Genomic DNA, 16,190 nt, shown 5'->3' with positions numbered 1-16,190 from the left:
GACTATTCTATAAAATAGTTAAAAATATTTTAAGAAAATTCTTATTGGTTCGGTTTTTATAAGCAATTTAACCAATTGGTACCGAGATCGTGTTAGTATGAGATTAACTGGCGATTTCAAATGAAACGTTACAAGATAAAAGTGCTTATGCCACTCCAATTCATAAGAAAGGGAAGCGTACAAATAAGGGTAACTACCGTCCAATAAACCTTACTAGCCAAGTTTGTAAAGTGTGTGAAAGAGTGGTGTTGATACTAATTGATCGATATTTGGAAAAGCTCAAGTTCTTTCACTCGGCCCAGCACGGGCTTCTACGTTGGAGGTCTTGTGCCTCTAATCTTCTTCATGCTACCACCGACTGGTCTGACTGGTTGGTTGGACTCGGTTCTATCAGTTGATTTTTTGCAAAGGCCTATGCGTGGGAGATCTTATCTTCTTCATGCTTCCTCCGACTGGGCTGATAGGATTTGTATCTGGATTTGGCAAAGGCCTTTAATACTATACCCGGCACTGGTTTTGAGGAGACTATTCACCGTTCTGGTATTTGTGATCAAGCTGCGGACTGGCTTGTAAGTGTGTTCACCGATCGAAGCCAACGAGTTGTGTATTTAAAAACCAAATGCAATTTTGTTTGTTTTGATGACGACTCAAAACTGTACATGGCTATTTCAAATGAAAGGGATAATCAGCTAGGCTAATACCCAAGGCTCCACCTTAGGCCTAAGTCATCGAGCGACCTTTAAAGCCATTTAAACGTCTCCTGGTTGATTTGGATGCGGTATTCAAACGGACCAAAGAGCAAGGTATGCATTCCAACGTTTCTAAATGCGAAGTACATCACCTTGGGTCTAAAAATCCCAATTATAAATACAAAATTTATCGCCGATAAATCTCATACTGACACGATCTCGGCACAATTGTTTAAATTGCTCATAAAAAGCCAACCAATATAATATTTTTCTCTGGGGTACCTGTGTATCAAATTTCCGAGCTGTATGACAATTCCGAACAATTTTTAACTATAAGGTTAAGTTAATAAAAATCACTAATGGACTAATAAGCAGTTAAATTAAGCAAAAAAGTAGAAAAGCCCATACTAAAAAAGGTGGCAATAAAGCTAAACCCTAACAAATATAAACTAATTATATATATACATTTAGATGATAAGTAATTAATCTTGAGATGGCGGTTCAGAAACTACAGATCTCCTCCTTTGAAAGTTAAGCTTTATTGAGTCTAGTTTAAACTTAATCTGAACATGAAAAAACAGAAGAATCTCCATCAATTTAAGAACTATAAATCGAAAGAGTTTACAAATGCAAAATTCGTCTATGAATGCGTCCATAAAATGAGTGGTTTTGAAGACAGTTTATGAAATATACTAAAGTAAATAAATCGGAAAGAAATAAAAACATATAATTAAAATGTACATTGGCTTTCGTTGGTTTCTTCATGAGGGAACTCGATCTTGATGGGAGGGGCAGGGTTCTTGGGGAGGGGCAGGGTTCTTGGGGACACCCTCGTTGTTATCCCCAACAGGGCGACATTCCAACTCTTCTCTCTCTATTGACGGAAGCGGAAATTGGTCGATGAAGTCAAAAAAAGGCTCTCGTTTGACGCTGCTGATGTTGAGACATTCAGAGCCGGAAACCATTTCTTTCTTTATGGTTGCAGTGTCAGCATCAGGTTCGCCAACTTCCGCTTTCCCAACAAGGACGCGTTGGATCTTTACAGTGAGAGATTCAATCTGTTCCTTCGTCACACGTCGCAGTTGCACCAAGCAATACCTACCACCGTTATGACGACCATAGGAGTCAAATTGACATGGTTGTGATTGAAAGGCTGGTTCTTGCTCGTGAATCTTCGATGCACCAATTTGGTTTCCAGATGGACCATGAACTCGAAGGTGACCTTTGAGGGTTTTATTGGTAGCGCAGTTCCGGTCGCCACAGGGGCATTTGTGGGTCTTATCCCCTTCAGAGTAACGTGTTCTTTTGTGGCGAATTAAATAATGCTTTGTTGCAGACACGTAACTACACTGGTCACACTGAAATGGTTTTTCGCCGGAGTAAGTTCTTCTGTGGTGATTCAAAGCACCCTTATTTGCAGACGCGTAGCTACACTGGTCGCATTGGAATGGTTTTTCGCCGTAGTGAGTTCTTTTGTGGAAAATCAAATTAGACTTACATGCAGACGCATTGGAATGGTTTTTCGCCGGTGTGAGTTCTTCTGTGGCGATTCAAAGCACCCTTCGTTGCAGACGCGTACCTACATTGGTCACAATGAAATGGTTTTTCACCGGAATGAGTTCTTTTGTGGCGAATCAAAGCACTCTTGTGGCTCGTTGCGTAAACGCACTCTGTGCACTGGAACTTCTTGTCTTCTCGGCCACTCATTTGGCACAATCACGCTTTACAAGTTTGGTTCAAATTTTCTTTTGGAATTTTGAATTTGTCTCGCAAATACAACCAGAAAGTCTTGTATTGTTCGTTATCGATAAAACCACTTCTAGAAATCCCTAAAATAAAGTAAAATTTAAATAAAAAGGAAATTTAAAATATTTCGTTAAAAACCGATTTGGCGGCCAGCCCTCGTAAGAGGAAGATTTCAATATAAACATTTATGTTCAACTCTAGCGAACCAACATTTTTAACAATCGATGTTGGCTAACACGATTCAGAAACCGCATAGATACGTTTCTGTTCCACAAGGTTAATTCCCAAAAATTTCTATTTTTTACGTCCATTTACAGGATAACTCCTTTGGTAGGTTTTATCATTTTATTGGCAAGAGATCGCAAAATATTCTGGAATATTGGAATATTTCTGTCGTTTTCCGAAAACAAGAAAAAAAGTTTTCATTTCATGATTAGCCTAATATTGTTCGCAAATTTTAATTTAACGACATTTTCGCCTAATTTTTTCGAATCCAAAAGTAAATCTAAACCTCTAGACTAGTCTTGAATAAAAACCCTTAAGTAGCTTTACAATTTTTGAATTTTCCAATTCCACTTTTAATTTTTTCGGAAAATTAACAACTCTAGGACTAACTGTGGGAAATGGAAATATTTTTAACCCAGCAGATAACTCGCATATCTTTTCGCGCATCTTTAGAATAAAAACAATATTCGTGACCAAGGGTTAGCTAAAGGTTTTTTTTAAATATTGGTAATTTCCATACATGTCTTTTGAATTTATCCATAAAATTTTATATAATAATCTTGCTTACCTTAATTGAATTAAGTTGATAATACTTTGTATTAGAAGAGGAATTGTTTGTAGAATTAGGAGTAATTATCTTTATAAACTAACAAGCGATAACGTGAGCGCGTGCAGGGGGGCCGTGATCGAGTTTAATGTTTTTAAACATGGTAGACTGTTTCTTTACTCGTTAAGATTTTTCTCTTATATGCAAACGTTTTGGATAACTATTGCGTTGTTTGTTGTTATGGCTCCTCGATGTTTCATATCCACATGTAGAAAACGATTTGCGGTGGACGGTAATGTTTCGTTGTACAGGTAAAAGTCTGGGTTTCCTTAAGCCTCAGGGCAATTTGAAATGTTAACAAACGACGGGCTTTCAAATTGATGATTTGGTAAAAATTACTTCGGGAAGTTCAGTGAGCGTAGTGGAACAACAACTCAGGACTATAATTACTGCAATATCCGTTTTTTTAAAAACCCTTTATTTAACATTGTAAATATCGGTGTTCGTTGAGTACTATCTCTTATGTTGTTTAACAGTGGAATGTTGAATTTAAGCAGATTGCGAGACATTTATCTTTTCTAAGCTTCTAAGAGAAAAAGCATATTATTAAATAGAAGGTAAAGTTTTGAAAAATTTGACAATTATCAGTATGATTGTTGCTGTTTAATTAAATGACTGTCGTCAATTCAACATAAGTGTCATTCTTTAGTGTAATGTATAGTTTCTGGGATGTAATTACTCTTTCATAAGGTTTTTGTTTATCTAAGTTTCTACAAAAATAATAATACATATAATATTACTTACTTTAAATGTGAAATAACCTTTAAATACAAGGTTAATACTAAGGAGCTTCAGTCACTGTTTCTCCCAAAACTGCCATTGACATTGCGTGCTATTTTAAAAGTTGGGCCTATGTCAGACCTAGGCTTAAATATTTTCAAAGCGAACCTAAACGAAATCTTATAATAAGCAAATAGGAAAACAAAACTAAAAGTTCAAAAAATCTTAACACTATTATTAAATAAAAATTCAAAAACGTTGAAGTGGTTCATGTGAGAAACTCCAGCAAAAACCTATGGGAATTCTTTTTTTTATTCAAGGAAGAAAGGGCTGATTGAGTCTGAGAAGACCGCGAGCCCGGCGAAACACCATCTGATTAAACAGGGCAAGATATGTGTAACGGCCACGCCAACGGGGGGATACGTGGGGACAGGGGTGGGGACACCCGTGGCGGAAGTATTCTGACCACCCGTTGGGGAATTGATAGTCGTCCTCACATGACCATCCACAAACTCTGCCTCCCGGACGCCTATGGGAATTCTGCGAGCTTGGATCGGATGGATCCTGTAAAAATCGTCTGCTCTTCTACTATTTTTAACCGCCATGTTAAGGCGCTAGCGGCTGGCCGTACTCAATTAATGGCCGCTGATTGGCTGAAGCTTAAGCAAAGACTATATAATCATTAGTCGTTGCTACAAAATGTCTTGGCGTCAGGTTCTCCCGTAGACTGGAGCATTCTAGGTAGGAGCATAAGATTTCTATGGTTTTTCCCGCAATTTTTCCCACTAAATTCTAACCGACGGCACTTATGTTAAAATCGCGTGCACCGCGGAAATTATTATTTTATTCCCAAATGAGTATTAAATGAAGACAAAATCAAATAAAATTACTGCATTTATTGCAAAACCAATAAAACATATGGTGATTTTTATCACTTATTGTTGTCAGTATTTTAACAACAATATTGTTAACAACTTACTAGGAACTTTAAAATTATATCAGAAATAAACTTTAAAAATTTTCACTAACAACTTTAGGAAACAGCATTAGTTTGTACTTTTTTTAACCACTTAACTATGTTTTCGTTTAGTTCAAAGCTTTCTGCTTTGGTTCCTGATATTTTCATTCCATATTTAAATTTAAGGAGGCCACAAATGGTATAATTCCCTAATCGGTTCCTTTTTTCAGTTTTAATAGATTTTAAACTACTAAACAGCCGCTCTGTTACTGCATTAGAATAAGGCAAGCACAAAAAGAATCTCACTATTTTGGAAGCTGACTGAACATTGGTTCATTGTATTTTTTCGAAAGTAGCCAAATTGGGCTGGAAAACCGCCCAACTGGCAGATCTGCTTCGAAATGAATGTATGATATGGTCCGTAAGTTCGTAACGGCAAGGATACGGGTAACCAAGGATAGGATCCTTGAGGTAACGACCCAGCCGGGCCGTAGCAGACGATTCTAATTAGATCAAGAGTTGATTCGAGTACGTAGTGAACAACCTTGCGCAGTGAATCTAGCAAGGATCCTATATATTAGAAGGATGGGTAGCGCTCCGGCCAGCTCATGTTTTCAAAACGCCGGCAGCGCCGTCGATATTAAGAGAGCCTCTTGTTTCTATTCCCTCAAGGGCAAATTTTGGCGGTGCTTCCTCCATGTTTTGTCCTTGACGGAATCTAAAGACTGACGGCGCTGCCATTTTTCGTCCCTCGCCTCATATCCTTCTAACATATAGGATCCTTGAATCTAGCGAGTTCAGAAAAGGTGTAGAAATAAGCATGCACTATACACTCTTTTACGCGCGTTTTCCCCCATAAAGGATCCCTCCCACGATTTCCTCCACAAGCAACCGCCATAGACGTACTGCACGTTGCTCTACTGTAGAAATGTCTTTCCCCCAAAACCCGTTCTCTGGCTGGCAGTACGTTAATGGCGACTCACGTGAAATACACGCATAAAAGAATCTATAGTTTTCTCTATCGTTAACTTTTCCCGCGAAATTCCCCGTTCTGAGTGATTTTTCCATTTTTCCTCTTTTTTCCCCTTTTCCCGCTTTCGAATATTTTGCAGCGCCTTAGTCAGTTTTCCCCGAAAACGGGATTTATTCCCGCAATGTGGAAACAATTTGTAGGATACAGTAGGCTACGTGAAAAAACAATTGTTATAAAGGGTTTTTTTTTGGTCGAAAAAGTGATTGTTTTCAAAAATTATGTTTTCTAGAAAGTTGAAATTTGTACTGTACATTATACGTGCCGGGGGACACTTTCTACCAAAATTGCATCTAAATCGAAAAATATTTTCACGTTTTTGAAAATTTAAATTTTAACCGCTAGGTGCTATAAGAAAATTGTCAATGAGAAAACGTACAAATAACGTTGGCGCGAAAAAAATAGACGTCTTTTTCACTGAAAAATTACGACTTGAAAAAGTGACAAGTTGGGCAAGCTAATATAACTTTTTTGGAAATAGATTGCGAGAGTTGTGTAACTTTATGAAAGTCAGAAATTTGTTAATCTGGTGTTTAATGCAATAAACACCGCTGAAAAATCGAGGAGACAACGGCGAAGAAGGTATTACACGATTTAATTTTGGCGAAGGCTTAGCGTTTTTTCGCGGTACTTGGTTATCCATTGAGATATGGCATTGTAAATTGATATACTGATAGAAAAACAAGTATCTAGCGTCATACATAAACACAGTGTTTATAATAGTTTTTTTTTTAAAACACTGGCTTCATTTCAGAAGTTAGTTTTTTTTTCGAATTTCAAACCTAAACGCGTGTACACTCGTATTTCTCGCCATCAAACTAACCAACTATTTTGCCAACGGAAAGAGTAGGAAGGGACGAGTTTCCTGTTCTCAATCACTCCAGGACTATCATTAACCGAATTCGTTATGTGCCATCCTTATGTTTTTAATGTTACTTTTGCTATTAGGAACTCGAAATCCGAGGGGTTCTGACGCCACTGGGCCTGTGTTTCCTTCGGTATTAGCTAAGTTGATTATTATTAGTATTATTATCATCAGAGTCCGATAGAAAGTCTTTTATGTAGTATACACATCTAGTTGACAATTTGGCTCGACTTAAGTCGTTGGTATTTGACAATTTTCTTTGTTTATTTTTGTATGAATATGAAATTATGGGATACCAGACATCTTTTGAAAACCCGAAAGGGGTCAACGAAGAAAACCAGGGGATCCACGACATTTCTGCTCGGGGTCCCCGGACAGGGTTGCCACGGTACCTGGAAAACCTGGAATTCCTGGAAAAGTCTGGGAATTTGAATATGAGTTTCAAGTCAGGGAATTTTAAAACTACTCTAAAAATCAGGTAAATGTCAGGGAATTTAATTTCGGTTGCAAATAGACAACGTTTTTTTTTCTAATACCTTAGGCCTAAGTCATCTAGCGGCATTTAAAGCCATTAATTCAGGTGGCCGGGTTACAATGCGTAGGAGGGTGGCGGCTGGCCCTTCATGCCACGCGAGCCAACAGCTCCCTACACTAACTATTACCGTTAACCGCAACAGGGTTTTTTTATGGAAGGGGAATATAATTTAAAAAATTAAAAATCTTGGCACAAAATAAGTCAGGGAAAATCTCCGGAGATGGTCAGGTAAAACCTGGAAAAGTCAGGGAATTTGACTATGGAAAAAAGTGGCAACTCTGTATCAAAACATTTTTGAATATGTTTATTTAATGGTCATACGTGTATTTTATAAAATGCGCGTATGAAACCTTCCGCTTAGTAGAAAAGGACAGACACTAAAGAACCAGCCTAAGTTTGTTTTATAACGATTTACCGCGCAAATTGCGCGAGAAAAGTTAATATTTAATAATAAATTAACGAGCGGGTGATCTACCGACCATAATATAACTTTAACTGTTTCCCGTTAGTGATATTTGAGATATTTTAATTGATGAAAATGTTATTCTCAAACAGGATGAAACCTAAACAATAAATTTCTATCCTATTTGTAATTATTTTTAAGCATAATGAAATCAATAAAAATATTTAGCAACACGCTGCTCTCAAAACATCCAAAGGAGCGACACACTTCTCTCAAAACATCCAAAGGAGCGACACGCTTCTCTCAAAACATCCAAAGGAGCGACACGCTTCTCTAAAAACATCCAAAGGAGCGACAAACTTCTCTCAAAACATCCAAAGGAGCAACACGCTTCTCCCTGTGTGGCTCCGAGACAATGATTGAACGGCTCCAACACCGTGGTTTGTATTTCTCGTCGATTGTACCGTTTCGACAACTCCACCACTCGCTCCCTGTGAGGCTCCGAGACAATGGTTGAACGGCTCCAACACCGTGGTTTGTATTTCTCGTCGATTGTACCGTTTCGACAACTCCACCACTCGCTCCCTGTGAGGCTCCGAGACAATGGTTGAACGGCTCCAACACCGTGGTTTGTATTTCTCGTCGATTGTACCGTTTCGACAACTCCACCACTCGCTCCCTGTGAGGCTCCAAGACAATGATTGAATGGCTCCAACACCTTGGTTTGTATTTCTCGTCGATTGTACCGTTTCGACAACTCCACCACTCGCTCCCTGTGAGGCTCCGAGACAATGGTTAAACGGCTCCAACACCGTGGTTTGTATTTCTCGTCGATTGTACCGTTTCGACAACTCCACCACTCGCTCCCTGTGAGGCTCCGAGACAATGGTTGAACGGCTCCAACACCGTGGTTTGTATTTTTCGTCGATTGTACCGTTTCGACAACTCCACCACTCGCTCCCTGTGAGGCTCCGAGACAATGATTGAACGGCTCCAACACCGTGGTTTGTATTTCTCGTCGATTGTACCGTTTCGACAACTCCACCACTCGCTCCCTGTGAGGCTCCGAGACAATGGTTGAACGGCTCCAACACCGTGGTTTGTATTTCTCGTCGATTGTACCGTTTCGACAACTCCACCACTCGCTCCCTGTGAGGCTCCGAGACAATGATTGAATGGCTCCAACACCTTGGTTTGTATTTATCGTCGATTGTACCGTTTCGACAACTCCACCACTCGCCCCCTGTGAGGCTCCGAGACAATGGTTGAACGGCTCCAACACTGCGGTTTGTATTTCTCGTCGATTGCACCGTTTCGACAACTCCACCACTCGCTCCCTGTGAGGCTCCGAGTCAATGATTGAACGGCTCCAACACCGAGGTTTGTATTTCTCGTCGATTGCACCGTTTCGACAACTCCACCACTCGCTCCCTGTGAGCCTCCGAGACAATGATTGAACGGCTCCAACAGTGTGTTTTGCATTTCTCGTCGATTGCACCGTTTCTACAACTCCACCACTCGGCCCCTGTGAGGCTCCGAGACAATGGTCGAACGGCTCCAAACCGTGGTTTGTATTTCTCGTCGATTGTACCGTTTCGACAACTCCACCACTCGCTCCCTGTGAGGCTCCGAGACAATGGTTGAACGGCTCCAACACCGTGGTTTGTATTTCTCGTCGATTGTACCGTTTCGACAACTCCACCACTCGCTCCCTGTGAGGCTCCGAGACAATGATTGAATGGCTCCAACACCTTGGTTTGTATTTCTCGTCGATTGTACCGTTTCGACAACTCCACCACTAGCTCCCTGTGAGGCTCCGAGACAATGATTGAATGGCTCCAACACCTTGGTTTGTATTTATCGTCGATTGTACCGTTTCGACAACTCCACCACTCGCTCCCTGTGAGGCTCCGAGACAATGGTTGAACGGCTCCAACACCGTGGTTTGTATTTCTCGTCGATTGTACCGTTTCGACAACTCCACCACTCGCTCCCTGTGAGGCTCCGAGACAATGATTGAACGGCTCCAACACCGTGGTTTGTATTTCTCGTCGATTGTACCGTTTCGACAACTCCACCACTCGCTCCCTGTGAGGCTCCGAGACAATGGTTGAACGGCTCCAACACCGTGGTTTGTATTTCTCGTCGATTGTACCGTTTCGACAACTCCACCACTCGCTCCCTGTGAGGCTCCGAGACAATGGTTGAACGGCTCCAACACCGTGGTTTGTATTTCTCGTCGATTGTACCGTTTCGACAACTCCACCACTCGCTCCCTGTGAGGCTCCGAGACAATGATTGAATGGCTCCAACACCTTGGTTTGTATTTCTCGTCGATTGTACCGTTTCGACAACTCCACCACTCGCCCCCTGTGAGGCTCCGAGACAATGGTTGAACGGCTCCAACACTGCGGTTTGTATTTCTCGTCGATTGCACCGTTTCGACAACTCCACCACTCGCTCCCTGTGAGCCTCCGAGACAATGATTGAACGGCTCCAACAGTGTGTTTTGCATTTCTCGTCGATTGCACCGTTTCGACAACTCCACCACTCGCTCCCTGTGAGGCTCCGAGTCAATGATTGAACGGCTCCAACACCGAGGTTTGTATTTCTCGTCGATTGCACCGTTTCGACAACTCCACCACTCGCTCCCTGTGAGGCTCCGAGTCAATGATTGAACGGCTCCAACACCGAGGTTTGTATTTCTCGTCGATTGCACCGTTTCGACAACTCCACCACTCGCTCCCTGTGAGGCTCCGAGTCAATGATTGAACGGCTCCAACACCGAGGTTTGTATTTCTCGTCGATTGCACCGTTTCGACAACTCCACCACTCGCTCCCTGTGAGCCTCCGAGACAATGATTGAACGGCTCCAACAGTGTGTTTTGTATTTCTCGTCGATTGCACCGTTTCGACAACTCCACCACTCGGCCCCTGTGAGGCTCCGAGACAATGGTCGAACGGCTCCAACACCGTGGTTTGTATTTCTCGTCGATTGCACCGTTTCGACAACTCCACTACTCGCTCCCTGTGAGGCTCCGAGACAATGGTTGAACGGCTCCAACACTGTGGTTTGTATTTCTTGTCGATTCAGTGGTGGACTGGCTAGTACATGGCCCCACTGGCTATGCAATCGTGTTGGCCTCATTTCCCATTAATGCCAAATTTTCCCACTTTGGCCCCCAATTTGAGTTGGCCTCGATCTGACCGGCGATCGCCGTTTAGCCGCCCGTGCCTGTGTCGATTGCACCGTTTCGACAACTCCACCACTCGTCCTCTGTATTTTAGCTTGCCCAACTTGTCACTCTTTCAAGTCGTATTTTGTCAGTGAAAAAGACGTCTATTTTTTCGCGCCAACGCTATTTGTACGTTTTCGAAGACGCTCGACAATTTTATCATTGGAAATTTGCTTATGTGCTATAAGCACATTGTCAATGATAAAATAGCGGTTAAAATTTAAATTTTCAAAAAACGTGAAATTATTTTTCGATTTAGATGCAATTTTGGTAGAAATTGTCCCCCGGCACGTATAATGTACAGTACAAATTTCAACTTTCTAGAAAACACTTTTTCGAGCAAAAAAAACCCTGTATAGCGGCCCGCTCAAAGAATTTCAAATCAATGCATTAGCGCGAAACTAAAGTTTAGCGATTAGTGTCATCGTCGTCCGCCGGGAGAGCTTCGTCCCAACCCTAAAAACGCGTCTTTTTACAACCGATTTAACATCATACTCTAATAATAATAATAATAATAATAATAATCAGCTAGGCTAATACCCAAGGCACCACCTTCGGCCCACTCTATGGTGGAAAACTCAACAACTGATGAGTACAAGCTGCTAAAAAGTACCTAAATATTCTTAAAGCTAATTTTTTTAATTTTATAATTATAATTGAAAGTTACATTTCCATTTATAACTTAAAAATTAGGTTTCAGTTCAGTTTTTTTTTCAAATTGTTTAGCAAAATGTTAACTCTAGATAGTTTTAGTTAAAACTTTACCTTGTCTTGTAGCCATTTTGCCATACATTATAAACTTCATTGTCTTATAAAGAAAATAAAATGTTTATATAGGTGGAATTTGTTAATTTTGATTATAAATATGTTCTAAGATTTACATTATTTACGAATAAGATCCAACATATATTTATATGGTTTTGAATTTTATTTTTCAATAAGTCAATGGATTCACTAGATTATACAAACTATTGGAGCGTAGTAATTCAGTTTACAGGTAATTAGAAATTAAATAATTTTTATTCGACCATTTAGTTACCCTTACTTAACTAGATTAAAATGCTTTTGCGAGTGCTTTTGTGTTGCGTTCCTTATTGCAAATCTAAAAAAGTGATGAAACTCTGCGAGAAAGATGGCTGAAAATAATATCACATCACGTGATAATTACAAAATAAATGACACATCAGTATCAAGTGTAGTATGCAGTTTACACTTTAGTGACACAGATTATCGTAAAGGTAGAGAATTCATCTTTAAAAGACAATTGTGGGGCTTGACATTTTCAAAGAACCTGTAGACAATTTGGATATAAAATTATAAATACACTGGAGTCTCTAGGCCCTAGGAGGTGGGATATAGTGACCTGAAATAAAAAATTATTCCACCCTAAATATCTCATAGTAGCCCCTCAAAAATGTAAATAATGTTTAGTAATTTTCTTGCCTCTTAAAAATCAAGTAACCAAATTCAAACAAATAATATTAGATTTATTGATTAAACGAATAAAATTTCGAATTGGGACTCAGACAGAGGTGGTTAAAAATACCCAAAGCAGAAGTTTGTCATGATTATCTCAATTGTTTTGACCTTCATAGAGGGAGCGATTCCATATTTACGAGTATATACAGTGTTATTGCAATGACACTCATCCTTCAACTTCTGCAAAATTTATCTGTGACAAAATAATTCCACCTTTACTTGATAATATATCACGGATAATTTCAGCTTGTTACGAGAAACTTAAAGAAGTTACTTTTAAGCCGCAATCGAGAAAGTTTCTCAAAATGTGAAACGTTCAATACAACTTTTACGGCAGTCATTCCTGGAGAAATATGTAAATAATAACTTTGTTTAAAATTCTACATATTATGGATTGTTAATATTTAAATAATAACTTACTTTCAATTTCTCAGTTATTAAAATAATTACAAGCGTAAATTGCGATTATCCAAGCAGTTTCTTTTCGTCGACAACTGTAACAGCTGACTCAGTAGCGAGAATTTTTTAGGAACCTTGGATTTTAAAATATTATTTTCGGCGGGAAAAACAAAAATAAAATTTTAAAAAAGTGATTATAACGTATAAAAAGAGTTGATTTACCTTTAATTTCCTTGAAAATGCCGATTAATCTTTTTCATAATGAATAAAAACCAACATATCTCCGTAGGATTCAATGTTAAAGAGGGGTCAGATTATAGCGCTTTACGTAGCGGCCACAAATGGAATTCACTATTTTGGGTTGATTGGGCGGGCCGCTATGGGGCGAGAGAACGCGAGCGTATGCGCAGTGGGCCGTGGTATACGTAGCCTACTGTATCCTACAAGGTTAACTTTACAACTTTAGGAATTTTGGCATATGGACTATGTTGTCGCTTGTAAGCTTACACAGATAATTACTCCCAATTCTACAAACAATTCAACTTCTAATACAAAGTATTATCAACTTAATTCAATTAAGGTAAGCTAGATTATTATATAAAATTTTATGGATCAATTCAAAAGATATGTATGGAAATTACCAATATTTAAAAAAAACCTTTAGCTAACCCTTGGTCACGAATATCGTTTTTATTCTAAAGATGCCATAGGAATACGGTGTTTTCATTTTTAGCGGGAAAAGATAGGCGAGTTATCTGCTGGGTTAAAAATATTTCCGTTTCCCACAGTTAGTCCTAGAGTTGTGAATTTTCCGAAAATATTAAATGTGGAATTGGAAAATTCAAAAATTACGTGTTCTTATTCTAGTCTAGAGATTTAGATTTACTTATGTATTCGAAAAAATAAGGCGAAAATGTCGCGAAATTAAAATTTGCGAACAATATTAGGCTAATTATAAAATTAAAACTTTTTTAAAAATACGAAAATTTTACAATAAAATGATAAAACCTACCAAAGGAGCTATCCTGTAAATGGACGTAAAAATTAAAAAAAAATTGGGAATTTACGTTGTGGAACAGAAACGTAGCTATGCGGTTCCTGACTCGTGTTAGCCAACACCGATTGTTAAAAATGTTGGCTCGCCTGAGTTGAAAATAAATGTTTTCATTGAAATCTTACTCTTACGAGGGCTAGCCGCCGAATCGGTTTTTAACGAAATAATTTAAAATTCCTTTTTATTTAAATTCCAAAAGAAAATTTTAACCAAACTTGTAAAGCGTGATTGTGGCAAAATGAGTGGCCGAGAAGACAAGAAGTTCCAGTGCACAGAGTGCGTTTACGCAACGAGCCACAAGAGTCATTTTATTCACCACAGAAGAACTCACTCCGGCGAGAAACCATTTCAATGCGACAAGTGTGGGTACGCGTCTGCAAATAAGGGTGCTTTGATTGTCCACAAAAGAACCCACTCCGGCGAAAAACCATTTCAATGCGACCACTGTGGGTACGCGTCTGCAAATAAGGGTGCTTTGAATGTCCACAAAAGAACCCACTCCGGCGAAAAACCATTTCAATGCGACCACTGTGGGTACGCGACTACACAGAATTTTGCTTTGATTGCCCACAAAAGAACTCATTCGGGTGATAAACCATTTCAGTGTGACCAGTGTAGCTACGCGTCTGCACAGAAGGGTGCTCTAGTTGCCCACAAACGAACTCACTCCGGCGAAAAACCCTTCCAATGCGACCAGTGTAGTTACGTGTCTGCAACAAAGCGTTATTTAATTCGCCACAAAAGAGCACGTCACTCTCAAGTGGAAAAGAGCCACAAATGCCCCTGTGGCGACCAGAACTGCGCTACCAATAAAACCTTCCAAGGTCCCCTTCGAGTTCATGGTCCATCTGGAAACCAAATTGTCGCATCGAACAGTCACCAGCCAGAACTAGCCTGCCAATCACAACCACGTCAATTTGACTCCTCTGGTCGTCAAAAGGGGGGTAGGTATTGTTTGGTGGTACAGCGACGTGTGACGAAGGAGCAGATTAAATCTCTCACTGGGAAGCATCACCGCGTCCATGCCGTGAAAGCGGAAGTAGGCGAACCTAATGCTGAGACCGCAACCATAAAGAAAGAAATGGTTTCCGGCTCTGAATGTCTCAACATCGATGTTAGCAGCGTCAAACGAGAGCCTTTTTTTTTGACTTCATCGACGAATTACCGGTTCCGTCAGTCCTAAAAAAAGAAGAGTTGGAATGTCGCCCTGTTGGGGATAATAACGAGGGTGTCCCAACGAACCCAGACACCCCGATCAAGATCGAGTTCTCTCATGAAGGAGAAACCAACGAAAGCCAATGTTCATTTTAATTATGTGGTTTTATTTCTTTCCGATTTATTTACTTTTCAAAGCATATTTCATAAACTGTCTTCAAAACAACACATGGACGCATTCATAGACGAATTTGGCATTTGTAAACACATTCAGATATTGTTCTTAAATTGATTGAGATTCTTTTGTTTTTTCATGTTCAATTAAGTTAGTCTAAATAAAGTTTAACTTTCAAAGGACGAGATCTGTAGTTTCTGAACCGCCATCTCAAGATTAATTACTTAGCATCTTAATGTATTCAATGTCAATTAACACTTTGGACGAGGCAAATTTAGCATGTTTTAGAGAAAATGTCACCAAATAACTTAGGAGGCGAAATGCCAAGAATTATTATAAATGCTAACAAATTATACTTTTTATTTTGAAATTTTCTCATACCAAATTTTTTTAATTTTACCTATTTATGTAATCTAACACATATTTAATTCAATGCGTGTAATCAGACGTAAATTAACCGAATTTATCAGGCGGCTATAGTTCCCAAACTGGATTCGTTTTCCTTATGCGCACATATCTATCAACAAATTTTTACGCTTCGCGTATCTCACTGAACTTTAAATTTACTAATATATACCAAATTTTATTTTAATATTCATACTGTCATGAATTTCATTATTTAAACTAATTGTGACCACTGAACCCACGAGGAAAGCTAGACATTAGGGGTAGTGTAGCTTAATTATAGCGCTATTGCGTCGATAGAGGGGTAAAATTTAAACATTTATATTTGTTTCTTCTAATGCAGTCACACATATCTCTTAAACTTGATTAAATTTAAATTAAAGTTTGGATTGTGATCCTTTTTTTAATTTCGTGAGGAAAATTCAAAATTTACGCTTTTGGAACCCTATTTCATAAGATAACTATGGCGCCATCTGTTTTAATTTTCAAAAATAATCTATTTAACTATT

At 39.3% G+C, this 16,190-nt stretch overlaps 2 protein-coding genes across 3 annotated transcripts in view; one reads left to right on the top strand and one right to left on the bottom strand.

Moving 5' to 3' along the window:
• Positions 1 to 16,190, bottom strand: part of LOC149951732 (uncharacterized) — a 45,820-nt gene that overhangs the window by 20,532 nt on the left and 9,098 nt on the right. The gene's annotated exons all lie outside the window — the stretch shown is intronic.
• LOC149951728 (uncharacterized) overlaps positions 13,929 to 16,190 on the top strand; it is a 111,627-nt gene continuing 109,365 nt past the window's right edge. Inside the window, exon 1 of one of the 2 annotated variants that reach the window (XM_090168190.1) lies at positions 13,929 to 13,999. The gene's annotated coding sequence lies outside the window, so the exon portion shown is untranslated. Of the gene's footprint in view, positions 14,000 to 14,149; positions 14,223 to 16,190 lie in introns of those variants that run through there. The other variant, XM_090168189.1, reaches the window with a different exon arrangement.

This window comes from Leiobunum rupestre, chromosome 3 (genome assembly GCF_980474605.1).
Source record: "Leiobunum rupestre chromosome 3, qqLeiRupe1.1.hap1, whole genome shotgun sequence".
Classification (NCBI taxonomy): domain Eukaryota; kingdom Metazoa; phylum Arthropoda; class Arachnida; order Opiliones; family Sclerosomatidae; genus Leiobunum; species Leiobunum rupestre.
Note: the sequence above shows the minus strand (reverse complement) of the source record. Positions and strands in the feature narration are given on the sequence as shown.